Genomic DNA, 21392 nt, shown 5'->3' on the forward strand with positions numbered 1-21392 from the left:
AGAGTTTATCAATGGAGCCAATTATAATTTGCTTTGGAAGAGCTTTGGTTGAAAGCTGCTGGCTGGAATTTCTAGTCATGTAATTAGAAATGACGATGATTCTGGCCCCCGATGAATAACTCAGGACTAAAACGGTTGCTAGGGATGAGATGATTGCAAAATTGGTTTCAGATTATTGTCCTTCAGACAACATAGATAAAAGGGAGAGAGACTGAAGAATCACATAGAAGGCCAATTATTTGGAGACTTCAAGAAAGTAGTGATTATGAATGGAGGATCCCTGGAGAAAAAAGAAGAAAAATTTGCCCTGGAGAAAAAAGAGGGAATAAATATAAAGAGACGTAATTACTGGAAAAGAGCATCCAAGGACAAGGGATGTGAGTCAGGGAAGATGAGTCTGTGTTTTTCCCCAGCAACCTTGTCTCCAAAGTGAGTGGTTCTGGGGAAGATGGTGACACAAGGGGCGTTGTGTCTCCTGACTTCTTATTTTGTGGCTTTCTCTACAGCTCTCTCACTCTTCAGAAGGCAAGGTCTTCTGGGTTCCGGCTGTCTCTGTATTCTTCCCTCACTTTTCCCTCCTCCCATCCCCAATCCACCTCATACACCTTTTAAAAATTGCTCTGGGAACAGGAGCATTTCAAGTGATTTTACACATACTTGACTTCTTGTAACATGTTGGACTCTCAGTTTGGGAAGCTTTTCAGAATAAAAGTGTTATTTCTTCTATGTATGTTTGTTCTTTTGAGAACAAAGGAGGGAAGTTCTCATTCTCTAATTACAAAAAGTTTCAATTCTGAGGATTTTAGGCCCTTGAAAGCATGAGGAGAACACAGACTTCTGCCAGTGCCTGACAGTGGCCTGTTGGCAGTTCTCTCTAGTGTACAGCTGAATGCCTGGGCACACTGGTTTACACCTGACTCTATAGAAAAGCATGCAGTATTTGGTGTCTGTTATGAGCTGCTTGTTTGTATTTCTCAAAAATTTGTATGTTGAAACCTAGCCTCCATGGAATGGTATTCAGAGGTAAGGAGTTTGAGAGGTAATTACACTATAAGTCAGGAAGCTTCAAGATGGGATTGGTGCTCTTATTTAAAAAAAAAAAAAAAGACAGTAAAGCATGTTCTCTCTTTCTCTTTCACTCTCTCTCCTTCCCTCCCTCTCTCTCTCCCCTGCTACTACCCAACCCCAGTGTGAGCATAGAGCAAGAAGACAGCCATTTGCAAACCAGTAAGAGAGTTCTTATCAAATGCAAGATTTCCCCATGCCTTGATCTTAGACTTCTAGCCTCCAGAACTATGAGAAATAAATGATTGTTTAATACACCCAGTTTGTGATAATTTGTTATAGCAGCCCAAGAAGATTAAGACAGTATGCTTAAGAGAAATGCAGAGGTAAGTGTGGCTTGCGTAATAGTTGGAATAGAGAAAGCACTTTCACGTGACAAGGAAGGTATACTTGAAGATATTGGATTACCATCCACATTTAGGGAAATATACAGGAATTCTTTACAGGACTGTGACTAACAATTTGCTTGTGGGGTGCATTCAAAGTTAAATAAATAAATAAATAAATAAATAAGAGAAAAAGGTACAACTACTCCCCTAAATACTAAAATTAACAATATTAAATTACCTATATTAAAATTAGCCATAGAAAATGAGCACTATTTACGTCTTCATTTAAATTAAACCTTGCTTGTTTAATTTATATTTACATGTATTTATTGGAAAGGCAAGAGATAGCTTTAAGAGAAGATTCAGCCACCTAGGTCAATGTCCACGAAGGCTGATACCTCAGGCCAGCATAGGGAAGTGTCCTCTGAAACAACTGGGGCCAAAATTTCTAACCTCCTGGCTTTTGCTTTATTTGGTCACAATTTTACCCACTTCCTGAGACCACAGGTTTGGGGTCAAGAGATGGGGCTGGGAGGATGAGGTATGTGGCTCCAGGCAGCTTGGGTAGGTGAGAGTCTGAGTCCTTCATACCTGAAGGCTGAGAACACTTGGGTAGAGGACCAATAGACTGCAGCCTGCCCTTAATGACGGGCTCACTAATGCCCCCAGGGACAAGATTGTTAGGCTGAGCTGGGCTGACCAAGGATTTAATGTTGTGGCTGACAACTGCTGAGTCCTCCAACAATAGCCTCCCCGATAATGACCACAGCTACTACATAAGTACTGTTGACCATATTTGTGACACATTTTTTTTAAGTATGATGAATTAGAATTAGTTACTCTATCCTCCCTTTCTGCAACTATATTTTATCCTTTCCATCCTCCCAAGATTTAAGAAGATTCTAAAGTGGCTGCCTTGGGGGAAAAAAAAAAAGGTGGAATTGAGGCAGATTCAGATAAAGTCTCCTTGTGGACAGACCTTGGGTCCTTTCAATCCCTAGGTGGTAAAAGCCTTTCCATAGGGCCAGCAGAAAACCATGCTCTGGCACAGGTGAAACTTTGCTTAGCAAAAATAACCAACATTTACTGGGTTCTGCTCCATGCCTGATTCTGTTATAATTGTCTTGTGAACAGTAACTCATTTAATACTCCAAATCCTTTGGGACGAGCATTTTTATTGTTACTATATGAGGAAACTGAAGTGGAAGGAGTAACTCATCCAAGGTTAGCTTCTTATAGTAAAGAGTGAGCTGTGATTTTAATGCAGAGAGACTGCCCTGAGATCTGTATTAATACCACACCTGACACCACCTCTTATGTATGTGCATTAGGATAAACCTCCTCCGTGCTTGCTTGTGACCTGAATGAGGCACATACTCCTCTTATGTCTTTGCATCCTCATCCCTAAAAGAAGTGGTCGTGACTTCAGAGAGCCAGGCACTATGGAAAGAGCACTGGCTGCTGTCAGGAAGAATTGCCATTCAATAGCTGGATGGCCTAGAAAATTTACTTTGTCTCTCTGAGCCTCAGTGAATCTACACAGAACCTGCGCTAGGTGCCATTGGTTTCTCTATTTTCTCTACAAAAGTAATAAGGCTTAGTGATGGGAGGAAGGGCAAGCAAGATGAACCCATGGTTGTCTGAATAATTCCAAATTTTGCTCTAAAACACTAAACCATTTGTCCTTTCCTAATATTCTCCTATGACGCTCTCTATTAAATCTACTTTGTAGAGTTGGTAGGAGGATCAAACAAGACAACACTATTGATAGAACTTTGTAAACTAAAAAAGACTGATGCAAAGAGGAGGCATCGCTGTGGTAGAGAAGATGCATCATAATTCTCCAGTGTGTGATGAATTTGCCATGTCCTGTGGATTGCACGTACTCAGCTCTGGGTAGGAGCAGTAAAGGAAACAGATAGTATGTTGCAGTTCCACTGCAAGTTTGGGGAACCTTCAAAGGAAAATAATACAAAATTATAAATACCAACTTGCTAGGGCTCTTCCTCAGGCCTTACTTGGAAAGTGCTTACTCTGGGTCTGCAATTTAGAAGCTGTGAGACCCTGAGCAATTACTGAACCTCTCTCAGACTCAACTCTCTATTTGGAAAATAAAGATAATTTTACCTATCCTCAGGAAAGAGTTTCCTCAAGGCTAAATGTTTGACCTCACTTGAAATCATTGTGAGATGGTCTATCATTTAAAATGGAAATGATAAGAAATCAATAATGCAAAATAGATGAATAAAATAATGAATACTGGTTTAAAGGGCATAAACACATGGAAACAAATACATACTAAAACTATGGATGACTGAGAACAGACACCCTGAAGGGAATATGAACAGTGTGTAACAGAAATCTAAGGAAACACTATTGATCAATGGAAGGCGTAAGGAAAGTACAGCAAGCAACTCAAGAATGTCCGGACTGCTCAAAGATAAAGCTTCCTGCCGGGGTTTGAAATGACTCATGTCAAGAGCCACAGATGGAAGGGGAACAAGGTGCCCAATGCTAGAGGAGGAGTCACTGAAAACATCATGCAGAGAAAATAAGAGACCCCAATGCTGAGGAATTTTATGTGTGATTTTAAGGTCAGTGCTAAGCTGCGCGTGTAGCCTAAAGGACTTGAGACCTTGTGTTCTGAGGAATGACAGGCAGAGCATCATCTCCAGCTAAAAAAGAAGGATTCTGAGGAAAACATGGCTGACTGAGGGACATCTTCAGATCTCTCCCCTTGAAACAATAAGCTAAACATCAAAAGCTGAACAAAAAACACCCAAACTGCACACCAGTGTGTCTGAGCATGGGATCTGTGCATAAGAGCTACCACAGGTCAGAACCCTGGGTATTGGGCAGTGGACTGAGACAAAGAAGCTGCCTCTGGCAGCTGCCGGAGCTCCTTGCAGGAGAAGGGGAGAGAGGTGAAGGGGCAGCAGCTTGCCTAAACAGCCCTGCCTGGAAGTGCTGGGACTTTTCTATATAGCCAGCAGCAGGGCTCAGTCATCAGGGAAGAAAGCAGAGAAGTAAGACAGGACTACAGAGAAACAACAATTGATTTTACCAGCTCCAGCTGCAAAACCAAGGCTGAACCGCAAACCCCAACCCTCAACCCAGAGGGCCCCTCCCCCCATACCCTCTGAGACCAATCACCACAGAGCCCCAGGGGAATCTGGGAAAACATTACCAAAACTGTTGCTAATACTGACAGAGACTGAAACTGAGAGTAGTGAGTGTGATTAAAAACTACAAGAAAATAAAAGACATTAGGCTTTATATAAAGCAGGGATCCAAGAAGCTTAGAGACCACCTACTTGAAATCAAAAGAAAAGCACCTTTTTTGCAGCAGGCTAAAGAGAGACCTTTATATAATAAACCTTCTTTCTGAAACAACAACAACAACAACAACAACAACAACAGAATACATTTCCATTAATGCCCAAGTGGAGAAATAGTCCATTAAACACCATGAACAACCAAGGTGACAAGGCACCTCAGAAAGAAAGAGAAAAATCTCCAGAAAATGAACTTACAGACATAGAAATATGCAACTTAAATGACAGAGAATTCAGGATGGTACTTCTGAAAAAATTCACTGAGTTCCAGAACAAGTCATGTCAACAATTTCAGAAATTACAAAAACAGCTAGATGAGCAGAGCAAAGAGATTGAAACCCTCAAAGAGAACAAAATAGAACTTCTGGAGATAAAAAATCACACTGCAAGAGTTGAAAATGAAATAGCAAGCTTGGGAAATAGAGTCAACCAAATGGAGAAAAGGATCAGTGATATCGAAGACAGAAGTCTAAAAATAAATCCAAAGAAAGAAGAGAGAAACTGAAGAATGAAAAATAATGAAAGAGAAATAGAAGAACTAGCTGATACCATCAGGAGAGGAAACATAAGAATAATGGGCATTATCGAAGGTGAGACAAAGGAGCAGGATCTAGAAAGCATTTCAGACAAATAGTGGATGAGAATATACCAAATCTAAGGAATGAACTGGAGCTTGGAATTCAAAAAGTCAACAGAACACCCAATTATCTCAACCCAAAAGGCCTTCACCAAGACTCATTGTATTAAAATTATCAAAAATCAAATTCTCAGAGCAGCCAGAGAGAAGAAAACAGTAATGTATAAAGGAAAACCCATTAGATTATCATTGGACTTCTCAGCGCAGACCTTACAAGCCAGAAAGGAATGGAATCAAATATTTAAACTATTAAGCGAAAGAAACTACCAGCCTAGAATAATGTTTCCAGCTAAGCTCTCCTTTAGATATGGAGGAGAAATAAAGACCCTTCCAGACTTACAAAAATTGAGGGAATTCTCCAGTACGAGGCTTGCATTACAGAAAATTCCGAAATGGGTCAGCTCACCTAAAACAAAATAACAACAACAAAAAATTCAAAATTAATAGTAAAGTGACTATCAGGCAAATAGAAACAGAGGAGTGCAACCCTTACTAAGAATAGGGCATTATTGGCTTAAATAATAAGAGAATCGCAAAAACAAGATAGTAATGGACATTCAGCATACATATAAACAAATTGAGATAACAATGACTGAAAAGGGGAGGATTCAAAGATCCAAATTTGCAAAGGGGAATGGAGATAAGGCACACACAGAAGAAAAGGGACGAATACACACACACACACACACGCACACACAAACTATCTTTTTCATATTTATAATGGTAACCACACACCATAGAGTCAGAACTGAAGTATATAACATAAAACAAGAAGAATCAGAGACAAAACCCACAAAATCCAACCACAATAAAGAAAACAGAAACACAAGGACAAGGAAGCAATGGGAACACTGAGCTACTAGAAAGCAAAAGATAAAATGGCTATAAGAAGACTTCATGTTTCAATAATCACCCTAAATGTAAATGGACTGAACTCACCAATAAAAAGACACAGAGTTGCAGAATGGGTCAAAAAACAAAACCCAACCATATGCTGCCTCCTGGAGACACATCTCAGCTTCAAAGACAAATATAGACTCAAAGTGAAAGGGTGGAAAATGATATTTCAAACAAATGGCATTCAGAGAAAAGAGGGAGTAGCAGTACTAATATTGGATGAAATAGACTTCAAAATAAAAAAGATAAAGAAAGATACTGAGGGACACTTCATAATGATAAAGGGAATCATGCACCAAGAAGACATAACATTTATTAATATCTATGTTTCCAATCAGGAAGCCCAAAATATGTAAAGCAAAAACTATTACCACTGTTATTCCTAGCAAGTGCAATTAGGCAAGACAAAGCTACAAAAGGCATCCAAATAGGAAACAAAAAAATCAAACTGTCACTATTTGCGGATGGCATGATTCTCTATAGAGAAGACCCTAAAGACTCCACAAGAACACAATTAGAAAAATAAGCAAATACAGTAAAGTTTCTGAATATAAAATCAATGTTCAAAAATTCATAGTGTTCCTATACTCTAATAAAAAAGTGTCAGAAAAAGAAGTGGAGAAAATAATTCCTTTTGCAATAGCAACAAAAAGAATAAAACACCTAGGAATAAATTTAATGAAACATGTGAAAGACCTATATAATGAAAACTACAAGACCCTATTAGAAGAAATTGAAGAAGATACAAAGAAATGGAAAGATATTCCATGTTCTTGGATTGGAAGAATCAACATAGTTAAAATAACCTTATTATCTAAAGAATTATACAGATTTAATGCAATCCGCATCAAAATCTCATTGGCATTTTTTAAAGAAATAGAACAATAAGTCATCAGATTTGTATGGAAGCACAAAAGACCCCAAATTGCCAAAGCCATCCTGAGGAAAAAAATGAAGCTGGAGGCATCACTCTGCCCATCTTCAAAGTATACTACAAAGTAACAGTAATCCAAACAGCATGGTATTGGCAGCAAAACAGACACGTTGCCCAGTGGAACAGATTTGAAAGTCCAGAAGTAAACCCATATTTATACAGGCAAATAATTTTCAATAAAAAAAGCCAAAAATACATAATGGAGAAAGGAAAGCCTCTTCAATAAATAGTGCTGGGAAAATTGGAAGGCTGCCTGCAAAAGAATGAAATTAAACTGTTGTCTATCGCCGCACACCAAAATTAACTCAAAATGAGTTAAGGACCTGAATATAAGACCTGAAAAAAATAAAATGAACAGAAGAAAACATAGGAATGAAACTCAAGGACCTTGGACTTAAAGAGGATTTTATGAATTTGAACTCAAAGGCAAGGAAAGTAAAAGCTAAAATAAATAAGTGAGACTACATCAAACTAAAAAGCTTCTACTCAGCAAAACAAACCGTCAACAAGGTAAAGAGACACCCATCCAAATGGGAAATATATTTGCAAACAATGCCTCTGATAAGGGCCTGATATTCAAAATATACAAAGAACTCATATGACTCAATAACAACAAAAAAACAAATGATCCAATTTAAAAATAAGCAGAAGACCTGAACAGACACTTCTCCCTGGAGGACATACAAATAGCCAACAAACATATGAAAAGATGCTCAACATCGCTAGCTATTAGGGAAATGCAAATGAAAACCACAATGAGATACCATCTCACACCTGTTAGAGTAGCTATAATCAAAGGACAAATAATAACAAATGTTGGAGAGGATGTAGAGAAAAAGGAACCCTCATGCACTACTGGTAGGACTGCAAATTGGTACAGCCACTGTGGAAAACAGTGTGGAGGTTTCTCAGAAAACTAAGAATTGATCTACCATATGATCCAGCAATCCCACTACTGGGTATTTACCCCAAAGACTTGAAAATCCATAACCAAAAAGATATTTGCATACAGATGTTCATAGCAGCATTATTCACAGTGGCCAGGACATGGAAGCAACCCAAGTATATTACAATAGATGATTAGCTAAAGAAGCTGTGGCACATATATACAATGGAATATTACTCAGCCATTAGAAGAGATGAAATACTGCCATTTGCAACAACATGGATGGATCTCGATATAATCATGCTAAGAGAAATAAGCCAGACTGAAAATTAAAAAATCACATGATATCACTTATATATGGGATATAAACCTAAAAGCAACAAATGAACAGAACAAACAGTGACTCAAGGACATGGACAATGGACTAGTGGTTACCAGAGGGTAGGGGGTGGGGGATGAGGGGAGAGGTAGATGGGGTAAAGGGGGTCAAATATAGGTAGCTGAAGGAAACTGGACTTTGGGTGGTAATCACATAATAGGATATATAGATGTCAAATTATAATGTACACCTGAAAATTATATACTTTTATTAACCAATGTTATCCCAATAAACTTAATTTTTAAAAAAAGAAATAAATAAAAATTAATTTCTATTTAAAAAAAAAAGGAAAAAGAAATCTTTAGACCCTAAAATGGTTCTGTTGAAGGCCTAAAGTGATGGCAAATCTTTTATAAAGGTGTCTAGATTTGCGGCATAAAAGAAAATCACTCTGAGTTGAGTCTAGTGATCAAGGTGGGTGACCAATCTAGGTAATAACATTTTGGGGGAAAAATACAAGAAATGAGTATCACGTAATAAGACCGATTTCTTGTGTGTGCTTAATATCCTAGCACTAATGATATTTCCCCAAAAGAAACAGAAGTAAACTGTTAGAATACATCCACTAGCTCCTCAAGTAGCTATCCTCAATTGAATGATGAATTTCTGGTGTATTTCTTTAAAAAGTGAAAAAAAACCATATGACATTTAATGAGTCACAAAGCTATTCTAATACTTGATAGCCTTATATATTCTGTGGGGTTAATGATGCTACATACTTACAAGGTTGTCATGAAGATTAAATGGCAAAGTGTTTGTAAAACACTTAGTAGGGTGCCAGGAATATAGTAAGTGCTTAATAAATGTTAGCTAATATGTTGTTGGTGTTCAGCACTTTACATTTTCAAGTCACTCTGCTAGGAGTATCTAAAAATTATCATACTTAATTATAAAAGTTAGGGACTGTAATCTTCATTTTTCAAATTGAGAAACCCAAGTCTCATTAAAAAGTATCAGGAGTGAGTAAGCGGTGAGAGGCAGGATTCCAACCTGGGTTATTGTGGTTCCATGTCCGCACTTTTTCAAATTGCCACAAAGTCTCCTGTGTGCTTTCAACTTACACACTATATTGATTCAGGCAACTCTGCAGGTGTGGGTAGGCTAGCTGTTGCTCTCTCACTCAGCAGATGAGGAAGTTGGAGAACCTAAATGGAGAACCTAAACTTAAACCCACATTTACTGCCTTCCAGTCAAGAGTTCTTTCTAAACTGTGTACACACTCTCTCTAACACCAAGTCAACAAACACAGTTAATTTGTAGATTTCCACTCTGAAAAATCGTAATATGCATTCCTCACTTATTTCCTAAAATGTGGCCCCAAAACATCATACAATAATAAGAAGATACAGGAGAATATTATTTCCTGGGAAATCTTTGCGATGGGCAGGGGAGGATTTGGCCAGATTACTTATCATCAGAATCTGTTATAAACGTCTGTGGAAAATGATTGAACATCTCTTTAGAAAAAATTTGCCAGTATCGTCTGCTCTTGCCACAACTTCCCAATTCGAATTTTTTATTTTTCTATGTGAATCTGGAGTCTGATCAGCTCAGTAGGAAATGATTATTTGGGGATGAAATGCATAAGATTCTCACTACACGGAACAATCTTTGATGGAGTTACCTGGTTAGTTATGATGCTTCTCATCAGGTTATATCAGGTGTCACAACCAGTCATTTACAATTTGTGAATTATGCCATTATCACGGGCTACGAGCCATAGCACATTAGTCTTCCATTATTATGGTGGTATAAATCTTAACATTATTACTCATTGTTAAATCCTCATAGAATGGTCCTAGTATGTGGATGCTATTTGGACTATTGGGCAAATAGTCTTTTACTCTATTTTCTTTTGGAGACTGGGAGGGATCATTTGACAAAAATGACCCTCATAACTACCCTTTGATCCCTGGTGATTGACATGCCTGTTGAATTTACAACAACCCAGACCTCTAAGCATTCTTGTGCTTCTTTCTTAGAGGGACAAGTAGTGAGCCCTCTACACAGTTGCTGTGGGATTGTGCCACATGGGAGTTTTTTGTTCAATCCTGGACTCCGTCTATACTGTGTGCTCATGAAACACCATTACACTCTGACTGCATCTATCTCCCTGCTTATCAGGAAGGTGCTATGGCTTCAGATTTGTTATCAGTCATTTCTACAGTTAAGAATTAAGACAAATATGGACCCTTTTTTTTTTTTAAATTAGTTAATGTTTAGAACAACTGGGCTTAGATATTTGAGTTGAAGAAAGAGGTCTGTTTGGTTATTCAGTGCTTGGGGCGAATGCATTCATTAGTAAGCACACATTTACATTAGTTTCAGGAAAAACACATTTGTTTGTACAAATATGGAACAGAGTAGGAAAATGTTTACAGCATCCACATTTGCCAGCTCAGAAAGGGCTCACTCTGCTGACAAACGGATGAATCAACCTTTTCTCCCCTCCCCCAGAGATCAGCAAGGAAAGCAGCCTCAGCTCTTCATGGCTAACTTCTAAACAATGAATTTGATTCTTAGTAGGAAACCTGGAGGTCATCTGGTTCACCCGTCTGTCTCAAATCAGGGGTTAGGGGCATCTTCTCCAGCATCCCTGACAGGTGCTTCTCCAGCTCTTCCTAAATGACTTCAAAGATGAATTTCTTTCTCTTTAGGGAATGATTATTGTTTTTCTAAACAACTCTGTTAGAAATGCTTTTTATATTGATGCGAAGCCTGGATCCTTGTAACCTCTTCCTATCTGCTCTAATTCTATCTTCTGGAGCCAAACAAAATAAAGCTTTTTCTCCTCTAAACATTAGCACTTCAAACATTTGAAGGAAATACTGTCATCTACCCTTTGTCTTTTTTGCCTCCAGTAAACATGTAGTTTTTTAAGCATCCCTTTTAAGACTTGGTTTCTAGTTCTTTCACCATCCCAGATGCCAGCCCTACCCTCGTGTTGTTTGGGCTGGTCTAGAGCCAAAGACACCCCCTCACCCCTTCACCTTGCAATCTTGTTCATCCTCCCACCCTCTGATAGACTGTAAGTACCCAGCCATCAATTAAAGTCAGAAAGTAATTGTTTTTGAACATAGTATTATTATTATAAGGTTATAAATATATATCTGATTTTCTGGTTGTAATCAATCAGTAGTTGGAGTAAAGATGTGTATCTAAAATTTTATACAATTTAGTCACTATTTCTTCTTCTCCTGCACAAGTAGTATAGATGGCCCTGGCTGGTCTTTCCCTGGGCAGAGGTTCTCTGCAAGGGGAGGAAGCAGGCCAGAGCAGTGGAAGACAGAGAAGTTCACAAAAGGCTTCCAGGTGACTTTGATACTCACATGCCCCTTACTAGAAGTGAGGACCCCTGCCCCAAGAATGTTTCACCCTTTGAGGAAAGACACCTGATTTGTCCCTCCTGCATTCCACAGAGAAATTTCTACTCACTGGCCCAAGTGAGCCCATTTATAGCTGCTTCTCTCCTCTCTCAGAATCTTCAAGGGGAAGAAAAGTTGTCTGTGGGTTTTAAAGCTGAATCTAGACTCTGATGTTCACACATAAACTACTTGTTACGAATGCTGCATCCTCTGGGGACTCCAAGCCCCCGACTACTTATATTCCCCCTCAGCATGACCCATGTGTGTCCCCTGCCAGGTCCCCCTGCCAGTCTCTCCCTGGATGTTTTAGGGGGAGCCCAAATGATGTCCAGACCCAAGAGCAAGAGGTAGTATCACAGTTGGAGATCATTTCGAAGTTTAATGTCTTGGAACGTTTTTCTTTCAAATTTGTTATTTTAAGCACACATTGTGATTTAATGACTCTTTGTGAGTTCAGTTTATGGTTGAGGTCCTAGCACTGAAGAATGCATGTTTAATTTTTTTCATCTTATAACCAGTATTTCATCTTAGACTAAATAGATGCACATTTTAGAATTCCCACAGAATCACTGAAACACTGATGTTTATATAAATGGTTGCATGTTTGAGTGAATTTAAGAAAAGGAAACAATCAGAGCTCGTTCCAAAGGCTTTGTGGAACCTTGCTAAGTCCTTAATTCTCCAGCATCAATTCCTCCCTCATCTATGTCCTTACAGGACTTTAAGTATATGCACAGCACTGGAATTTATTTATGGACACTGACTGAGTCTTCCTTATTGACTCTGGTCTTTGTGAAAAAGACCAAATCTTAGGCATCTGGATCTATCACCTGGCTCAGTGAATGTCTGCTCTCTGGACTGAGGCTGAACTCTGGCTGAGTTTGGACATATGGGTGAATTTTCATCCTCTCTGAAGAAGCAGTGAAGGGAACTAGATAGATAACCAGAGAGAGAGAGAGAGAGAGAGAGAGATCTTTACGATGTGACCTTGTTGCAGGATACTAGGACAGCGAGGTGGGACACCGAGGCAATACGCAGGAATAACATTTATTGGTTCTGGAACCAGCTCAGAGGATTCACTCAAAGGCTAAACCTTCCCTTCCTGCCCCCATCCCCCCCACCCCACCCCTCTCTTGCAGGGGAGCTTTCCCTTTTATATGCATCTTACACTTCCTCACTTTCTTTCTATATAAGGAAAGTGTATTTTGATTCGTTGGCGGGCCTTAAAGTGACCCACCAGGGCCTGAGGTCTGTGCCATGTCAGCTGTGAAACTGCAAAGTCTCTTACCTATTATGGGAAGGGAAGTGAACAACCTTCAACCATTATAGGAAAAGTTTAGCTCTGCCTCTGCTATCACAACCTGTGATGATCAAAAGCCTCCATCTCCCTTAGGAAGTAAGGAAAAGGAATGGATCAATTCTTCAATTTCCTTACAGTCCCGATAGAGGCATGGCTACAGTTTCATTTGGATAAATGTCTCTGAATACTAGAAAAGTGGATAACTGTTGGCCACATTGGAAAGAATTATCTAAAAAGTCTCTTTTGTTGGCAGTGCTCAGTGGACCGTGTTTTTAGGGATCAAATCCATATTTTACTTATTTCTGGATCAATAGGACAGACCATGCCAAACATGCTAGTTGCCTAATAAAAGTGCATTGAATGTTAATGAACAAAAAAAATGAGACTAACTGCTTAGGGTGAGAGAGAAGACACACAATAGTTCCAGGGGACCTCTCTGACACACGAGTAAAAAAAATATTTAAGAATATACACATAATTTCCCAGTCTTATGCAAGAATTCCTAGAACCAATGATTTCTGTTTCCACGACTGGACATGAATATGCAAAAAGTGTCAATATTAGCCAAAGAGAGCAGAACATATACAGAAAATGAGACATTACAGATAAACAAATAAATCTTAGCTTAAACACTGGTTACCAAATCAGAATACAGCCACACGAAGAGATCGTTTTAAAAAGAATGAGTGACTTGAATGTCTGGAGAGTTTTCTATGAATTCTACGACAATTGGAAGACAAATGTATTTTTTGGCAGAATGCTAATGTGGGAATAGGTGGGGAAAGAGGGTCACTCCCAGGCCCACCAGCTGGCAAGGGAGCTCAAGCCATTTTAATGGTAGTGAGTGGAGAGCTGTCAGGGTTTCCAAGAGACTTTAATAGTCATGCGGTCAGAGTTCCCTGAGTAAATAGCTTCCATTTCCACTCCTGCTGCCAGCTGGCCAAGTGGGAGACCACCTAAGTTGTGTGCCCCCAAAGGAAATGAGAAGGCAGGTTCTCCTCTCCCACAATTCTCTGAACTACTACTGCCTCTCGCTGCCTGAAATTCCACCATTAGAGGGCTATGCTTTTAATTCAAAATTTATTCCCAGTTAAAATTTGAATACTACTAATTAGGATACTATTTTAAACTTTTGTTACTCCTTTGAAAGCTATTTTGCTTATGAATGCACTCTAGAACTTGCTTTGAAAATAGGTATTGATTGGGAGGATGGGAAGACAGCAGAAAAGCTCTAGTCAAGGAGCCCCATAGTATTAGTGTTCCTCAGCCCTCCCTCTGTTCACACCCTTTTTCAACAGACTTTGAAGTTTCTCCCATCAAGAGGTGGAGTCTATTTGCCAGCATCCGGATTCTGAGCTAGGCCTTGCGATTTATCTTGGCCGGTGGGACAGATGAAATGCTTAAAAGGCACTTGGGTAATTGGGCTTGATTGCTCTTGCACCTTTGCAATTGTCAGTTGAACAAGTCCTCACTAGCCTGCTAAAGGCTGAAAGACACAGGGGAACCTGTGTCTTTCCCCTGTGTCTAGTCCAGCTGAGGCCACCCTAGGGCAGCCAAAAGCCGACCAAATCCCAGAAATGTGAGGGAACCACCCAGATCAGTGGAATAACTTGGACTCAGGAGCTTAGTAAATGTATATTTTTATATGCCACTCATGTTTTGGGATTGTTTGTTGTGTGGGGTTATTGTGCTGATAGATAACTGATACATTACAGAAAAAGAGAACTATCAAGACTTAGTCAGCCTCCCTCACAATTATGAATGCACAGGGCTGCCACCACCTTTAGACTTCCAGAAGACAGCAGAACATACAAACATGATTGTAATGGCACCATCAGACTGCTCTTAGCAGCCATGGGAGACTGGCATATCCTTCCATAAATATAGCTATATGGCATCTGTGTCTTGGTTGAAGGGGATAGGAGAGAACAAGGAGGGAGGAACCAAGATTCATTTCATGGCCGTTGTGCACCAGTGACTGTGTTATAGGTTACATATGATATCATCCAGCCCTCGCTATGGTCCTGTGAGTTGCGAATCATTTTCTCCATTCTACAGATCCGAAAACGAAGACCTAGAGAGATTAACTGACTAAACCATGCACATCTAGGGCCGGCAAACTTCTTCAGTTAAGGAGCTGATAGTAAATATATATTAGGCTTTGCAGACCTATGGCAGTCTCTGTCACAACTCAGCTGTGCTGCTATATGATGGAAGTAGCTGTAGATAATATTTAAATAAATGAGTGCACCGGAAAACATTTATTTATAAACATAAAATGGAATTTTATATATTTTTCACATGTCACAAAATAATATTCTTTCGATTGTTTCACAACCATTTAAAAAGGTAAAAATCACTTACCTCATAAGCTGTACCAAATGAGGCAGCAGACCAGAGTTTGCCAACCCCTGATGTCAATGACAGTGCTTACACTCAAACTTATAAAAATTGTGCAACTGCCTAGGAGGCGAAAAAATCTTTGTAGAGTTTGAATGTTTCTTTGGTCCCGTTATCTTCATTACTGCCACTTAATACTCCCTTATATAAAAACAGATAAACAACAGGAAAATACCCAACTCACTCTTGGAATGCTATTAGTCACAGCAGGTGAAACTACTGACACTTTATTTGCATTTCTCTTGGAATCAACTAGATTGACTCAGAGTGTACGTGCATCTGTGTGGGGCTATGCATTTGTACGTGCATGTGAGTGTGCATGTGTGTGAATGTGTTGAAGACAGACTTCAGTGAAGTAATGACACATCATGGAAGACAATATATTTGAGGTAGGTAGGTACACAGTACTATTATTATCTCAACACTGCTGAGAAGGAAACTAAGGTTTAGAGAGGATAAACAGCTTGTATAAATTTACTCCGTAAGGGGAGCCACAACTCAAACATTGGTTTGCCTGGCTCCAAAAACAGCACTCTAATCATCCACCTGCGCTCTTCACTCTCCCAGGAAAAGACAGTTCCCCCTGGCCTTGGTTGTCCCGGGAAGCCCTTGCCTGCCACCACACTCTGCCTTAGGCTCTCCCAACAGAACAAAGCAGAAAAATAAATAGTCATAACAAGATAAAAGGGACCAGCATAGACTGTTTAAAATCATGGGGAAAGCAAACTATTAGAGGACAGTTTTCCTTGCAGGCCTTTGTGCTGTGTTTATGAAGTTCTGAAGCTTAGTGGCGTCTAATGTCATTCCATGATAATTTGATTAGTGTGAGAGAAGCTGGTCCAGTGTAATTGTTCCACCCACATGCTGTCATGCCCCACAGAAGAATTTCACTCACAAGACAAGCCAGGTGCCCTTTCAGACCCTGGAAGACGTGTCCACAGCCTTCTCAGCAAAAGCTAGTCCAAAGTTTCCTCACGTAGGGAAAGTCCATGTCTCCTCCTCCAAGCCTTCCCCACCCTGCCCACCCCTGTTGGCCAGCGCCAGAACTGACAGACTCGGGCGTGCTGATCCTCCCCCTGGCCCTTTACCCTCCCTTAACAAAGCATAAACCACATATCTGATTGTTCATTTTCTAGGTTTCTTCCTCACATGTGTGATGCAGTTAAATTAGACATCTGCATGTGTCATAAAGTGGAATTTGAAAACCCTAGTTTCTATTTCCTTGTGCATCCAGTCGTCAGCCTTGTGAATCTGGATAAGATATATCAATTTCTAAGACTTGGTTTCCTTCCCCATAGAATAAGTGGTTGTAATCATATTTATAAAAGCATTTTAAAAACTCTAAAAGCCCATGTGTAGTTAAGCAAAAATTATATCAAACCCACAAAGGGCCCATAGCTCAAATTGCAGCAGTACTTACCAGTCAGGGAGGCTATTACCAGACTGTGACTGGAGTGAACTCATGAAACCCACTGGGCCGGCCCTCCTATCCAGGGTGTTGCAGTGCACCAGCCCGGAAGCATCCCTGCTACTGTATCCCATCGCCATTGCTGCAGGCGCTCTACTGCTTCCGTCCCATGCCTTCTCCAAATGCTTTCAGTGCCAATGCATGCAATTTTTCAAAACTGCAGGAATGTTGCAGGATTCTCAAACAGAGAGATGGGACACCGAGGCTATAAGCAGGAAGCAGCATTTATTGATGCCGGCACTGGTTCAGCGGATTCTTATCCAAAGGCTAAGCCTTAATTACAACATGGTGAATACTTTTATACAATCTTGTACTTGCGCATTCTTACAGAGCTATAGATATTTTATATTAGGAAAGAGAACCTAAGGAGAACATTGACTGGCTGCCAAACTATAAGGAAACTGGCTTAATCATTTAAGTGGGTTTTCAGACTGCCGCGTCAGCTGCAGGGTCCTGGGTGGGGGTGGGGGGGGGGGGGTGGGGGGGGTGGGGGGGGGTGGGGGGGGGCGCGGTGCAGCCAGGAACTAACTTGTTCGAGCAGGAAATGGTCAGGCAGGGCCAGGCTGCCACACTCTTCCCTTTGATGGTTGGACCCAGGACTGGGTCAGAGAACATCATCTTTTTCTAATTTTTGGTTTAGAGGCTGGTACCTCCACAGTATGAGGCCTTTTGCTACAGTGTTTCTACTAGAGCCTCTATGAGGCAGGTGGTTGACGGGATAACAAGAGGCAGTAGACAGACACGGGAGGCGGAGGCAGGTCCTGAGGAGGAGGAGTACTACCCCGGCTAAGGTCTTAAAGCCACCGAAAGTGGAGAACCAGCCTCCAAAGAGATTACTAGGGTCCCATCTTGATGAGTCGTCATCCTCAGGCTTCTGCTGCATGTAGATTGGTCAGCTTCCGGTGTGATGAAAGTGAGGCCGATGTCTTACCCTCGGTCTGCCAGTGCAGCCAGTGTTTCCTTGAGAGGCTGGGAGGAGTCTGGAACACACTCCCACTCTGCAGATTTGATTAAGTCTCGGAGTCCTAGTCTGCGGGCGTTACGGAGTGCCCGTTTGATTTCTTCAAAGGCCTTCTGTTGTGTAGATTCCCAGAGTAGGCATTCCCGTTCTCCCCTCTTTGTGGCTTCATAGAGGGGTTTGGCTAGGAGGGAGAAATTGGGTTTCCAGATTCTGCAGAAGCTAGCTCCTCCGAGGAATTTGCGGACTTGTCACCGGGTGGTAGGGATGGGAATTGAGCAGATCATTTGTTTTTCTTTCTGGTGTTGTCCCTGTGACAGGTGGAAGCTGAGGTATTTGACTCTTTCTTGGCAGATTTGAGCCTTTTTTTTTTTTTTTTTTTTTTTTTTTTTTTTTTTAGAAACCTTGTAATCCACTTCCCAGAGGAGATTGAGGAGTAGATAGATGCAATCCTTCCATACATCTCTTATCCTGTGGCCAGGCCAGGAGGACCTGCAGGACAAAGGAAGATTTCTGCTGGATTACTAGTAACCCATTCTCCACACTTGTGAAGGGAAAGTAGGAACCAAGAGTCATTCCCTATGGCTAACACCATGAGAAACCTATAGATTAAAGGCTAGGAATTGCTAGCATGCCTTTCACTCTAAATATTCTTATCTTTTCACATTCCATTCTCTTCCCCTTCCTCACTGTATGTCCATATCAAAGGACTAAAGAATGACATAAAAACTAAATTCTCTGAACACTCTGGGCCCCTCTCGGTGCCTTTACTCTGTCTCGCTCTCTCACTTTCCCTCTCACTCTCTACCTCTGAGAGATCACACTCTGTGGAGTATTACCCCTTTTCTAATAAACTTTTTTTTTTACTCTAACTTTGGCATATGTTGAATTCTTTCTTCACTCTCTGCTGAAGGACCCTTTTCTTCTCTTGGTGCAGGGCTTGGTCTCCCCACCAACTCAAGGAAATTTGCCCTGTCCTACATCAGTTTGAAATGCTTTGGAGACATCTGAGAAGATGCCCAGCAAACATCGGGTAATACATGTCAAAGCCGGAAGAGAGGATCCAGCTTTCAGGGTGTAGTAGAGCCATGGCATTGAATGAAATCACCCATGAAGATTGGATAGCATGAGAAAATAAGTAAGTAGAGGAAGCCATAGTGAATTCCAACATCTGTGATGTGGACACAGGAAGGGAAGACCATGAAGTGGGCTTAGGAGCTGTAAGCAAGGAAGAACAGGACTCCAGGCAAGAGCAGTTCCACAGGTGTCAAAAGAAGCCAGAATTTCAATTTAGGTATGTCCAGGAGTGTCAAATGTTATAGAAGACATTAAAAAGTCAGGACCAAAAACTGTCTGTAGGAATTTGCCATCTAGAAGGTAACTAAAACTTGGTGACAATAGTTTCATTTGAGAATAACTTGCCTCTAAATTCTTGCTCATTTGAAGATACTATGAGTCTGTGATGGGTAGTGGCCAATTCACAAAACTTATCTTTGAAAGAAGTTTAATTGGAGTTCTATATATCCCTCCTTCATAAAAATATATATATTTTTAAATTCTAAATAACCATCTTTCTTTTCTAGCCAAGTTATATTACAGTTTAAAATTAGTGAGAGTTAATTTATTTTTTATTTTCTACCAGATTGAAAGTTGGTTAAAATTGGTATGACACATGTGAAACTAGGGTTTATCATGTCTAGGAATTACATTCAGCTCTAAATGACTGCTAATGCCATTGAAATCTTAACGTCAGTTCTTATTTTTCATTCAGAAAAATAGCAGTGAACTTGATTTCCTCTTTAACTGTGTGATCCAGTGCCCATTCCCTCAAGCAATCCAATAGTTTCCTCACTGCTGGATTAAATGACCTAATGTCCTGGTATTTGAGGTTGGGGAGATAGAACATAGTAACCAGTGATTTCATTTGTTTCTACAAGTTGCAGAAAATGTGCTAGGTTTTCCTTGGGGTCTTGTGTCAAGAGGCTGGGACCCAGCTGTGACAACTGAAGCAGCTCGTGTTCGATGGATCACTGTAACACGTGTAAGGAACAAAGTCTCTGAAGTGTTTACATGCCATACCGAGGAATCTTAAGAGATCAAAATTAAAATCTATACATGTTCCTTTCTTAAACCACAGCTCAAAATGGCCTCTAAAGAATGAGTAAAAATTAACTAAGGTGTTGAAATAAACATGCACAGCCAGCAGATGAAGGACTGTTAGTTGGTATTTCAAGCACTATGAAGGCTTGAGTTTTGTGAGCTAGAATAAGTAATGTGTTATGGTGATATTTCTATTTTGAATTCTTCACTGGCCACCAGAATCTTTACTGCTGCTTATTTTTTTTCTCAAATAACTTCATTGTGTATTGTTCCAAAAAGAAAAAAAAACATTATCTATTTGAAGAACATTTAAAGTGCATTTATTTATTTCTGACATGAACTGAGATGTGTCTGTATTTTCATCTCACACGCACTCTTAGACACCCTCACACAGGCTGCAATTATCTGAAATCCATGAGTGATGTCTTCAGGAATTTTAAGTCATAAATGTTTGAGGACAGATTTGTAACTAGACTTAAAAATCTCACAATGTTCCCTAAACCTTTTTTCTCCAGAAAAGTTGCTTTCAAAAATCTGTTGTTTAACTTAACTTTCATTCTTAGAATTTGAGAGCCCAAAAATTAAAAAAGAAAAAAAAGTTTGCCTGGCGCTCGGTTCCCAGGGCCTAGAGGCTTCCTAATCTGGGGTGGGACGCACGCCCCACACTCAGCGAACTTCACTCCCCCTGAGCCTGAGTCAGAGCTCTAAAGCTTAGCTGACTGTATGGTGTATTTTATCCACAGTTGATTTGCATTTGCTGGGAGAGAAATAATTTCTTTTTATCTCTGTCTTTTCTTGACTAATTCTATTAAATCAGCTCTCAAATATATCATGCGATTAGTGCAGGCATATAGTTTTCATTCTTGAATGACATGGATCTAACTTTCCAATTTCTAATAAAATGTCTTTTTTTATTTATTAAACTTGCCTTTTGTCTTCCTGATAATTTAAAAGAAGTTTTAAAGATAAAGAATAGCAATTCACACAAAGCTTAAAGGACTGTAAGACCCATTTGAAAAGAAAAGCCCTTGTAAATTACTTAACAGGTACTGAGCAAAGCCTTGTCAGGATCACGCTCAGAAAAGTCAGACCAACCTTCAAGATTTTAAAAGCTTCAGAAAAATACAGAAGTGAGTTTTATCTTTTGCCTCTGTACAAACATGTTTCAGAGGTGATCGTGTTTTTAAACTGGAGTTATAAAGCTTCGAGGGCCTCTCAGGCAGGACATGGTGCAGCTCTTAATGACATTCCCGGGGGCTGCTCAAGGGGTGAATCATCCTTTCTCACAGTGACAGTCCTCCATCCCAGCCTCCCAAATCCCAAGAGAACATGCCCATTA

The 21392-nt window shown here is 40.1% G+C and overlaps 1 long non-coding RNA gene across 1 annotated transcript in view; it reads left to right on the top strand.

Moving 5' to 3' along the window:
• The window catches only part of LOC107497721, a 72847-nt gene extending 53301 nt beyond the window's left edge, over window positions 1–19546 (top strand). Inside the window, exon 3 of the long non-coding RNA XR_001593877.2 lies at window positions 18891–19546. This is a non-coding gene — a long non-coding RNA (uncharacterized LOC107497721). The remainder of the gene's footprint in view (window positions 1–18890) is intronic.
• The last annotated feature ends 1846 nt before the right edge of the window (window positions 19547–21392 follow it).

This window comes from Rousettus aegyptiacus, unplaced genomic scaffold (genome assembly GCF_014176215.1).
Source record: "Rousettus aegyptiacus isolate mRouAeg1 unplaced genomic scaffold, mRouAeg1.p scaffold_m13_p_12, whole genome shotgun sequence".
NCBI lineage: Eukaryota > Metazoa > Chordata > Mammalia > Chiroptera > Pteropodidae > Rousettus > Rousettus aegyptiacus.